At 46.2% G+C, this 12,949-nt stretch overlaps 1 protein-coding gene across 8 annotated transcripts in view; it reads right to left on the minus strand.

Moving 5' to 3' along the window:
• ST7 (suppression of tumorigenicity 7) overlaps nucleotides 1–12,949 on the minus strand; it is a 240,173-nt gene that overhangs the window by 59,559 nt on the left and 167,665 nt on the right. The window lies entirely within an intron of this gene.

The raw sequence follows: 12,949 nt of genomic DNA on the forward strand, positions 1-12,949 counted from the left end.
ACAATACAAACTCCACACAGACAGACTGCACGACTCAGTAATAACACCAAAGTTCCTGGTATATATCTAGGCAAGTGCAGTGCCTGCCAGAAATACGAAAACTGACCCCAAAATTCCTCTAGTACCACTCTTAGCCGAGATGTAAAAATAGGAAACCTGGAACAGACAGGAGAACATTTAAACATATTAAGCATTTCTTGCACTGCCAAATACTGTTAAAGTCTCCCCCCCCCCACACCCACGACCTCCGTGTACAGCACCGGGTCTGGGCCTGTGGAAGTTTTGCAAAGGGCTGTGTGAGCGGCCTGTCTGTAGACCCCGGACAACGGAACTCCTCGGCTGCTGCGGGCGGATGGCGGAAGCAGAGAGCGTGCTGCATGGAGCCGTGGAGCGGCCCATGCACACGTGCTCCCGCCCGCCACACACAGCATAACGGCGTGTCTGTGTAGCCAAGCAGCGCTGCTGCTGCGCAGGGAGCAGCGGTCTTTTAGGATGCTGGGAGCCGGAGAGTGAGAGCGCGCCGCATGGACCGTGAAGCGGCCCATGTACACGCGCTCCGGGCAGCGGTGAGTACCCAACAATCCCCAACAGTGGAGCGGCAGCAAGCGCTGACCGCCCCAACCCAACATACCTGGACCGTGACAAAAGTCTATGACGGGGCCTTCATCCAAGCTCCGTCCAGCTTTCCTGCAGGCAGCCTGCAAGTGGAGTGAGGGAGCTCTTTACAGAGAGGTCCGACACTCACGGCTACTCAGCCGCTTCCACTGTCCCTGACCCACACCTGTTAGAAGGGGGGAAAGGACGTGGAAATTGAAGAAAAAAAAAACTTAGAAAAAAATTCCAATACTTTGTGGATGAGCTCCACTATGCCTTCTAACTGTGTCGAGCACAGAAAAAACACTGAAGTGCTGCAGGATATGGAGGGGAGGAGTAGTCTCAAAAATTAATTTATTCAGTGCCTTCTTCCGGTGGAAGCCGTCCATATCCCAAGAGTACTCCAGTGACCCCTAGTGGATGAAAAAGAAAAGTGTTTTTGAGATTTTTGCAAATTTATTAAAAAATAAAAATCTAAGAAATCACATGTACATAGTACACAATCCAGCCTTTTTGAAGGTTAAAGAACTACCCATGCAGCCACGTTAAACTCATAAGATTATCCTCTTTATTCCTTGTTTTCTGCATATCTTCCAAATGATGTACAGTATATAGGGAGCACCACCCTTTCCTCAAATTGCTCTATACTTTAAGTATTTCATCAATTTAAGATATAATTCCGGTACACAGCATAATTTCACCCATTGGAAGGTGAACTTCAGTGCGCTTATCCCAAAGCCTTCTCCTTTTCAAATGATGTATATATGCAGATACTGGATAACACATGATTCAACTCACAGAGAACTTACATATATGCCCTCAAATATCATTACTGCTGCAAGCCAACCACCCTTCTAAGGCGTCATTTCTTTCTTTTTTGGCCAAACATGTGACAAGGATGCACCAGGAGGCTGTGCTGATTAATTTGATATGTGACACTTGTAGTGTTCATTCTAGCACTCTGCACCTAATCAGTAAGAAGGGACATTTTAATATTGAAAGGCAAATTACAACACATTTTTTGTTGCATGTAACTGAAGATGCCTTTGACCAAAAAAAAAAGGAGAGAATTGAGGTCATTTTGATGTCTGAAGAACAAAGTTCCCGAGTCATAGCTGCAGACTTTAACAACTGGCACCCAGAAAAACCTCCAATTTCACATAACACTGTCAGGTGCCTAATTTCCAAATTCCAAGAAACTGGGACTGTGGCTGACAAGTCACGTAGTGGTCATCCAAAAAGTGCTACTGGCGAGACAACCTCAACAATGGACTAGAACCAGCATCTTCGAATGTGGATTGACCAAGAGGGACAACATGTTGAACACATTCAGGAGTGGATCCAGGAAAAAATGACAGGGGGGCACCTTGTGCATGCCTTTTTCCGTGTGCGGTCCCATGAAGGTGCGCGTGGCCTCACAAGGGCATGACCTAGCAACAAGGGTCAAGGCCTCAAAGAGAATGTCATTCGTAAGACGTGAAGAGGGTGACACTTTGGAAAAGCAGAGGGTGACAGAAGAGAGAGGGTGATGGGTTTATAGTGACGCAGGGTAGAGGAAGAGGGTGAGGCAGTAGGTGAAGGAGACCTAGTGGGAGACGCAGAGGCAGTAGGTGACAGAGAGGCAGTGTGGGTAACACCAGGGAAAGGGTGACGAGGAAAAAGTGGGTGATGCCAGGGGGAGGTGGCAGTGGGTAACAAGGAGAGGGGGACAGGGAGAGGCAGGAGTGCGATTCATAAAGGAACGGAAAGCTCATCTTTCCACTTCTCCATGGAGTTCAGGATCGCCATCTCAGGATGACATAACCTGAATATAGGTGCAGAGATGGCCTTCCCTGCTCTCTGCCCGGCACCAGCTACTGGCTCTGCCCCCCTGACCTCCCAGCAGAGGCGTTTCCTTCAGAGGCGATGGCAGCAGAGAGGGGGTCTCCTCCATATGGGAGGTCAGCAGTGGGAGGAGGGAAGGGGGATATGGAGGGTAGGGGCAGCAGTGAGGAGGGTCTTCTCCATATGGGAGGGCAGCAGTGGGAGGAGGGAAGGGGCATATGGAGGGTAGGGCAGCAGTGAGGGGGGTCTCCTCCATATGTGAGGGCAGCAGTAGGAGGAGGGTAGGGGGGATATGGAGGGTAGGGCAGCAGTGAGGGGGTCTCCTCTATATGGAAGGCCAATAGTGGGGGGTTATTCTACAGAGGGGAGGGAAGCACCAACTGGCTATATATATATATATGTATATACACACACACACACACACACACACACACACACACACACATTAATACAGTTACATACATACACACTGAATTAAGCATCTCCACCTGAACTAGAAGCCCTCTGACATCAGACCCACTTCTGCTGTGTAGCCAGGTGCCCAGGAGTACAGTCCAGTCGAATACCCACTGCTCCTGATAGGTACCCACAGCTCCCCTTCGCCATTTCCAAAATTAAAAGCACTCTTTGCTTAGCTCTTTTGTGTGGAGTTATGGCTGAGGAGCTTCCACGCCGTGTCTCTGCCCGTCAGGGGAACGCAGCAATGAGGGGGGGCGCTCCTGTGCAGAGATCCCCAGCACAGGGCGCTTCTGTATGGGGGAGGCTTGGCCGGGCTGTGCGGTTGTGGCAGGCTCAATCTCCTGTCTGGCGCTGTATGCATCCTGTGACTCTCTCCTCTCAATGGTGGAATCTAACTGGGGGGACAGTCCGCTCTGCTCGCCTCCAACTGGCTCCCAGCTACTAACACACTGGCCACGGCTGCAGCGCAAGCTGCGGGTGCCCAGGGGTGGCAGCTGTTACCAACTGCGGCAGCAAGGTACGGGGTGGGGGCGGCCCAGTGTGGATGGTCTCCTAGTGAGCCAGACATGACAGGGAAGGCACGGGCCCATGTGCCTTCCCCTGGATCCGCCACTGAACACATTAAATGACTGTCTTTTATGGAGAACAGTTCAGCCTGTAATTCCAACAAAAAAGTATTGTAACTTTTGAACCATAATTGCTATTTCAAATCTGTTTGCAGCAATAAACTTTTCAGCAAATTCTGATTTTGTCTGACATGTTACATGACCCCCTTTCCATTTGAAAAAACAGACTTAGATTCAAGATGGCCGATTTCAAGATGGTGCCCTTCTTCGGCATATACCCTAAAAGATAGCCCACCTCACCCATACCTTACTGAAATATTCAGTTTTCCCATTTCCTGCACAGTTTTTGAAACAAAAGGGTATACTGCGCCTTTGATTCACACTGTAGACTCACAATATACAAGTGTTACATACAAAAATTAATCAGCAGTCTCATGGTGTGTCCTAGTCACATCTCATTGTGTCTAAGATGCATTTTTAGCCAATATAAATGACCAATGCTACCAGAGTTGCATGGCACCTCACTCCCACCAGGCAATCTTGTACTGTGTGGTGTATTCAGACTAGGTGAATGAGGACACACCTGTACAATAATCAGATAGAATCGAGAGATCATAGGCTCATTTTTTAGATGTATTACAGGAACTATTTCAAGATTTTCAGGAAGTCCTGCAGATGAGAAGCTGGCCCACCTGTTTCCCATCCACTTCCAAGTGAAATGGGCAAGATAGGCAGCAGAATGCAGACATTTGGGGGTCTATGAGCAGGGAGCATGGTTAACATCACATGTTTCTATAACAATGTCATTTTGGCCCGCCCCATCTTATGCGGTGATGGGATAGACCTTAATTCAGCAAGTTTGACTTGATGGGAACTTTATAATGATGTATCACTCAGCCTCTTAGATTTTCCTAGTTAATAATAAATTCCCCTTATTAAGCAAAAAGATTTAAAGATTCTAGAACTGGCTGAGTAGAAGAAAATGTACCAGTCTTTAGAGATGGTTGGAAAAACTACACACATAGATCAATGTCCTATGTGTTTTTCAATACAGTTATTTTTAGTTCTCAGCCAGAATGTGGCTATCAGGGGACTTGTCCTATGCCTATTTGTTGACAGTCACAAATCTACTTCTGTGTTATCTAAACTGTAATAGGAATGGATAACTAGATCACTGATACCATCAGCAGCTGCTCTGTTCTAAAGCCAAGTGAATTGTGTGATCACATGAAATGCTTGCACAGGCCTGTACGTCTTGATTAATAATGTAAAATAACTTGAAAACAAAATATATGTGTAAGTTAAAAATGCAGCAGGTAAAGTAGGGACAATGAAACTTTAAAATAACTATATTAGGGGTCTATGTATTAAGCCTTGGATGGAGATAAAGTTGTTGGAGATAAAGTCCCAACCACTCGGCTCCTAACTGTAATTTTTCAAACACAGCCTGTGACATGACTGTAAAGGCCAGTACTCACTGGCCGATGTCAGAGAGATGTGTGCTGAGCGAACCGCTCAGCACACATCTCTCCCGGCGCTCAGCACAGCGCGATCTGTGCTGAGCGTGCGGGGGGAGACGGGGGGGCCGCTCACTTCACCCAGCGGGTGAAGTGAGCGACCCGCTAGATTGGCCTGCATGCAGGCCAATCTAGCAGCAGCGATAGCGATGCGCGGGGCTGCGCATCGCTATCGCTGAGGGGGCTACACATGGAGCGATCGTGCTTAAAATCTAAGCAATCTAGTCAGATTGCTTAGATTTTAAGCAGCGATCGCTCCGTGAGTACCCCCCTTTAGGAGCCGATTGGCTGGGACTTTATCTCTGTCGACTTTATCTCCATCCAAGGCTTAGTAAATGTCTTTAGGAGATGGCTGAGTTAAACATTAGCAGCTTTAGGGGTATATGCAATTGCGGACGAATTCCCGAAAATGTCGAAAAACGGGGGCATTTTCGACACAAAAAAAAAATTCGACAATGCAATACAGTACTTTTCGACAAAAAAAATGACTTTTCAGGTTCGACTTTTTGCAATTCGACATTTTGAAAATTCGACATGTCTGCAGTGGTAATAATGCGGCAATTCGACAAAAGTATATTCAATTGAAGAATGTCGATTCGACTTTAGTGCTTTTCGACAGTAATATCGTCAATTTCCTTCCGCCTCACTTTGCTGGCGGAATCTAATAAAAAAAATTTAAAACATGGTTTTTTTTTGTGTTTTTTTATTGCTAATAGCATATCTATTTATATTAGAAGGGATTATGTATTTGGTTTGTCTATTAGAGGGACACAAGTATTATTTATATATTTTTTAAAAGAATATTTTTTTTTTAACTGACTAAAATAGAGAGAGCATGGTTTTTAGTGGGAAGGGGTGGGAATGGGTTAAAATCAAGAAAAATAAATGCGTGGGGTCCCCCCTCCTAAGCATAACCAGCCTCGGGCTCTTCGAGCCGGTCCTGGTTGTAAAAATACGGGGGGAAAACGGACAGGGGATCCCCCGTATTTTTAGAACCAGCACCGGGCTCTGCGTCCGGTCCTGGTGCAAAAAATACGGGGGACAAAAAGCGTAGGGGTCCCCCGTATTTTTTGTACCAGCACCGGGCTCCACTAGCTGGGGAGATAATGCCACAGCCGGGGGACACTTTTATACCGGTCCCTGCGGCCGTGGCATTAAAACCCCAACTAGTCACCCCTGGCCGGGGTACCCTGGAGGAGTGTGGACCCCTTAAATCAAGGGGTCCCCCCCCTCCAGCCACCCAAGGGCCAGGGGTGAAGCCCGAGGCTGTCCCCACCATCCAAGGGCTGTGGATGGGGGGCTGATAGCCTTGAGTAAAATGAAAGAATATTGTTTTTTGCAGAAGAACGACAAGTCCCAGCAAGCCTCCCCCGCAAGCTGGTACTTGGAGAACCACAAGTACCAGCATGCAGGGGGGAAACGGGCCCGCTGGTACCTGTAGTTCTTCTGCAAAAAAAAATACCCAAATAAAAACAGGACACGCACACCTTGACAAGTACAACTTTATTACACACATGCCGACACACACATACTTACCTATGTTCACACGCCGACCTCTGTCCACTTGTCCAAGTAGAATCCGGGGTACCTGAAAATAAAATTATACTCACCTAAATCCAGTGTCCTGTTATTATTTGTAATCCTCGTACTTGGCAACAACAAAAAAAAACGCATACCCGATCCACACGGACTGAAAGGGGTCCCATGTTTACACATGGGACCCCTTTCCCCGAATGCTGTGACCCCCCGTGACTCCTGTCACTAAGGGTCCCTTCAGGCAATCAGGGAGCGCCACGTCGTGGCACTCTCCTGATTGCCTATGCGCGTCTGACCTGGCAGACAGCCCCTCCATTATATTCAATGGTGGGAACTTTGCGGTCAGCGGTGAGGTTACTCGCGGTCAGCGGCTGACTGCGGGTGACCTCACCGCTGACCGCAAAGTTCCCACCATTGAATATAATGGAGGGGCTGTGCGATGCGCTGTCTGACAGCTCAGATGCGCATAGCCAATCAGGAGGGCGCCACGACGTGGCGCTCCCTGATTGGCTGAAGGGACCCTCAGTGACAGGAGTCACGGGGGTCTCCCTTTCAGTCCGTGTGGATCGGGTATGCGTTGTTTTTTTTTTGCCAAGTACGAGGATTACAAATAACAGGACACTGGATTTAGGTGAGTATAAATTTTATTTTCAGGTACCCCGGATTCTACTTGGACAAGTGGACAGAGGTTGGCGTGTGAACATAGGTAAGTATGTGTGTGTCGGCATGTGTGTAATAAAGTTGTACTTGTCAAGGTGTGCGTGTCCTGTTTTTATTTGGGTATTTTTTTTGCAGAAGAACTACAGGTACCAGCGGGCCCGCTTCCCCCCCGCATGCTGGTACTTGTGGTTCTCCAAGTACCAGCTTGTGGGGAGGCTTGCTGGGACTTGTAGTTCTTCTGCAAAAAACAATATTCTTTCATTTTACACCAGGCTATCAGCCCCCCATCCACAGCCCTTGGATGGGGGGGGGGGGGGGGGGGAGACACAGCCTCGGGCTTCACCCCTGGCCCTTGGGTGGCTGGAGGGGGGGACCCCTTGATTTAAGGGGTCCCCACTCCTCCGGGGTACCCTGGCCAGGGGTGACTAGTTGGGTATTTAATGCCACGGCCGAAGGGACCGGTATAAAAGTGTCCCCCGGCTGTGGCATTATCTTCCCAGCTAGTGGAGCCCGGTGCTGGTACAAAAAATACGGGGGACCCCTACGCTTTTTGTCCCCCATATTTTTTGCACGAGGACCGGACACAGAGCCCGGTGCTGGTTCTAAAAATACGGGGGATCCCCTGTCCGTTTTCTCCCCGTATTTTTACAACCAGGACCGGCTCAAAGAGCCCGAGGCTGGTTATGCTTTGGAGGGGGGACCCCACGCAATTTTTTACTGTGTTTTTTAACCATTTTTGCGCCGTCGGAAAAGTCGAATCCAGGACGCACACTATCCGTCAATTCGTCCATTTTTCGACAGCGGGACTGTCAAATCCGTTTTTTATTGAATATGTCGAATTCCGGCACCTGTCGGCCGGAATTCGACGGTCGAATTGTGTCGAATTTTAAAACGGGCGAAAAAAAGCCGCAATTCGGCCGGAATTGCATATACCCCTTAGGATGTCTTTGATGAAAGTCAACATATAAACTATTCATTATGAAGAACAAAAAGCCAAGAGCTAACACTCTGTATGGGTTACATAAGTTATCACCGGCGGGCAGGATGCCAGCTGTCAATATCCCGACAGCGGCATCCCAACAGAATGCCAGCAGCAGGGCGAGCACCAAGAGTCCCCTTGCGGGCTCGCTGCGCTCACCACAGGATCTATTCCCACTCTATTGGTATCATGAACACTCACGAGTGGAAAAAGACGTGGTGGGCTGGGATTCCGGCTGCCGGCGTTGTCGGCTGTTGTGACTTTGGTGTCGTATTCTGAACGCCAGGACCCCGACAGCCGGCATTTTAACTTCATCCCTTCTGTGCATATGGTATATAAAGTAAAACATCCTTAGTGATAACAGGGCCGTGTAATGGGAAAATACTTGTGTTATTAGTATGTTAAAGTTACTAGACTGATATTAAGCAGGTTCACACCTGTAACCAGGTAGGTAGGTAGGTCAGGAGTCACAGCAATCAAATTCATTGCCTACAATTTTGAATATTATTTTTATTGCCAGGAACAGCTCACATGCCTCCAGAACAGGTGTGTTTACTAGAACATTCCTGCTTTGCATAGCATGTCTGGCTGGTAAAGAGAAAACAAAACAAAATTGCATTAACTTTTATAGTTTTAGTTTGCTGAAACTCGTACTTAAAATTAGATTGGAAGAATAATATTTCTATTTATGTAACAATAACACACTGTAAACAATGCAACAAACCTTTGTTTAAAAAAAAATAGATAATCTATATAACACACACACACACACACACACACACACACACACACACACACACACACACAATCCGGGGGTTACTGCCGAGAAGGAGAACCCAATAATTTCTTTGTACTAACAAAAACAAAATGCATGCAGAAAAAAAAAAAAAAAAGAAATCACTTAAGTCTTCTTCTGCCATAGGGATTGCTAATTTCCAAGCTGTGACCTTCTTTAGGGAGATGCCTATTTTGCAGTAAATATCCATAGAGAATCAATTATACATCAACCTTCTCATTACGTATAAAACAGTGAAGATAATGGCACATCTTTAGGTATTTCACTATACACAGGAGTCATTAGCAATTGCACATACTGCAGTCATTTACATAAAACATTCCAGTAGCAAATAAAACTAAAACAAGGGGGGAGAGGAGGGGTGTGTGTGTGTGTGTGTGTGTGTGTGTGTGGGATGGGGGGGGGGGGGGGGGGCACTTCCATGTAGTCATGGACAGATATAGAATTCAAAAAGATTTTAGAAAAAAATATTCTACAGGTGCAATCTGTTATGCTAGTGTGCGCATACCAGGACTGCAAAACTAATGTGGCACAGAGCGCCGCAAGGCACGGGTCACTGTTCTGCAGCACCTGTCAGTATTCTGTGTTACTCAACCTCCTCTTTACTCCCCAGCATCTCCTGGCTGCCACTAACACCCCCTCACATCCCTAAGCACCTCCAGTCACAAAATCCTTTATTTAAGGCGCAAATTACCGCTGCTGATTGGATATACCCCTAACGGTCAGGCATTTGAGCACCATGCTGCATGAGCCTCCAATTTAGGAGTGTCTCCATATAGAGCATATTTAACTTCCAACACTGTACTGCATCAACATCTCCGCGGCCAAATGTCAACTAATTACCTCACAGAGCAGCAAAAAATATTCAATTAAATAGCCTTTCCTCCGCACCTAAAATTGTGCATTACTGCGTGAAAACTCACTGATTCTATGTAAACTACGGAATCAGTGGATTTTCTCCATGTGTGAACCTCCAACTGGGCATTTTTTACGCTGAGATTTCCTTGCAGCTCCTGATATAGCAAGTAAAAGTACACCCTCAGGGGTGACTCACCGCTATTTGAAGACTTTTGAATCTCTATTGATGTTGCAAATAACAATAAAAACTTTTAGGCAACGTCAAGACCAATACATTAAAAATCTAATAAAAAAAAAATAAAAAGAGTAAACTGTTCTATACTGAGAAATCCGTGATACTGTCGTATATTGTTATATATTAGGGAGGTTTATAAAAATGGCATTCTATAACTTCATATACCTGTAAGAGATTAGGTGGTTAGACATTTATTTAGCAAATCTCCCCAAACAACTGAAGTTTGCAGGAATCTATGACCTGCGAACTGCATTTGTTCTAGGGAATAGTACTGCCACCTAACAGCTAGTGGAGTCGTGGCTTACAGGAAAGCCTCCTATCCTGAACTGGAGTAGCCCAACATGCACATAGCGGCTCTCATGAATATCGGTTACGTGTACTCCTGCTGGTAGCTGTGTGTGTAGCAGCTGAGAGAACCGTGTTCAGAAGCTTACAGGCGCCAAACTAAATCCCCAGTACAGTAGGATGGGAGAATGAATGCCCTGGTGTAACATGAATTCAATAAAGTGATTCAAGAGTCTTGTTTATTATAACAAAGTAACAGCAGAACCAAATCAACAGAAAACTGCAACAGCAGTAGCAATAAATGTAACTAAGGAAGTATAAACCTGCAAAACAAGTCCATGAATGATGGCGTGAAGGTTAAGCTGGCCAGCAATGTCGTCAGCAAAGGGACCCGACAGCGGGGCAGGCATGACGGGGAGAGGGAAGAGGCTGCAATCGGCAGCATGGCCCTTGCTGGTAATATCACCCGTTGGACATGTGTGTACGGATGATGTCGCTGTCAACGCGTGGGAGCACGCATCACCAGCGACATAGTGCATACACACTACATGATATCGTCAACGATGTGTTGGTATCGGCCACATCGTTCACTTTATCATCTGGTGCATACCCAGCTTTAGAAGAATCTCAATGGTAAATAACAATCCTCTAGTGAAACCAGGTAAGTAGTATTCATGGGGAATATGTCATTTAAGTAAAATTAAACTACTGTACATAGAAGAGTGTGGAATAACATTTTTATTGTCCTTGCAAGCAGGACCCAAATTATTTTACTGTTCCATTGGTGGGCCTGAAATACGAAGAATGAAGTCAAACCCATAATGTATGCAGTTATTCTTTTTTTTTTTTAGAGACAACTGCAGAAATAACAGAAATTGGATTAGAGGGAGAGGCGCTGTTGCTAGGTGGCAACTCTCTTACCTAGAGAACCAGGGCCGGACTGGCCATCAGACTCTGCTGGCAAGTGCCAGAAGGGCAAATGGCCAGAAGGGCTGTTCCGACTGTGAGAAGGCCTGACCAAGCAGCTCAGACACCCAGCATATGCTTGTGAGCCACACCCATCTTTCATGCACAAACCAAGAGAAAGCCAGGCCAACATTAAAGCCCCAGTACCTACCTGCCTAGAACAAATACAGTTTGCAGGTCATAGATTGCTGCAAAACTTGTTTGTTCTTCAGGAGGTGTGACGTCTAGCAACAGCTAATGGGCGGAATACCACATACCCGGTGGTTGATCTAAGAAACTAGACCCCTGTCAGGATTACTAGGTCTACAGTAGTAATTCATAAAGGTGCGGGCAGACTAGCATGCTACATACATTATAATATGGAGAGACAGACCTACTGAAGCCACCTTAGTAGCTGCTGCACCTATCAAAGAGTGGCCTTTAAAGATATTGGTGGCTATGCTAGACTCCTTAATTGTATATTTGATCCAATCTCGAATAGTGAAAGCACGAGATACACGGTAAGGTTTCCTGCAGTTTATGAACAGTTCTTGGATATTTTGTCTGATTTATGAAGTGAGGGATAAATAGGTAGACAAGAAGAATACTACACATATTTTAGGATCCTTGACATTGCTAATTATGTCCAATTCTACTAATGAGTTTTGCAATAAAGATGTTTTAGCATGTTTTCAGTATTATATGGTAAAAAAAAAAGTTCACGTTTTAAGGATATAAATGCTTAAGCACAGATGACTTAATTAGTACCTCAGTCAGTTTGATTATACCATATGTGTACAAGCAGGGATATCCATATGGACTGATATGATGCCTTAAGGACTGAGGTTGGGAAACCCTGGTCTAGAATATAAACTACCTCTCAAAAGATGTAGTGAAGTCTTGTTGTCAGAGAATCTGGGAATTAATAAATTAAAGACAGAACCATATATTCTGTTAGTAGAAAAGATCAACCCACTAGCTTTTAAAACACGGGTAAATGCGTGGGGCCGCGCATTTACCCATGTTTTTTTCCTAGTGGAAAAGGGTCCCCCTGCAAATTCCCGGATCAAGTGATCCGGGAATCCTACCCGGTACCTTGCCGGGTTGAACACGTGTTCAACCCGGTAAGCTGTGTAGTGTGAACGGAAGCCGCGTCGAGGGGACACGGCTCCCGTTCACAGTGAATGGAAGGGCGGCGCTGGGAGAACATGTGATCTCCCAGATCCACCCCTGCCGCAGCAGCGTCACCAACCCGGCAATATACCGGGTTGTGAGCGCTGTGGGAAAGGGGGCTGTAGCACGGGTCGCAGCTGTGTCAGGCTCCCGGCTGCGAACCGTGCTACAGAGGTGGAAAAGGGGTATTACTCATATAGACATGAGTACATTCTCTAACAGGTCTAAAATTCCGTGAATACAATCTTTGGCAAACCCCAGAGGTATTTTGTCATCTATCCTTAGGGGAGATATGAGGGGGAACTAGACACTTGAAGGCCAAACCATGTATACCAGAATTAGCTGTGCTGATCTTGTGTTGAACTTGGAGGAGAACATTTGGGAGGAAGTAAGGAGTATGGGAGTAGGAGATCTGACCACTGAAAGGACATTGTGTCCATCTTCCAAACACATTTGGTAAATACTGTATACACAAAAAAAGGGATTTAAGCAGTAGAAGCAGTGGCAAAAAGATCTACTGTA

Source organism: Pseudophryne corroboree, chromosome 6 (genome assembly GCF_028390025.1).
Source record: "Pseudophryne corroboree isolate aPseCor3 chromosome 6, aPseCor3.hap2, whole genome shotgun sequence".
NCBI lineage: Eukaryota > Metazoa > Chordata > Amphibia > Anura > Myobatrachidae > Pseudophryne > Pseudophryne corroboree.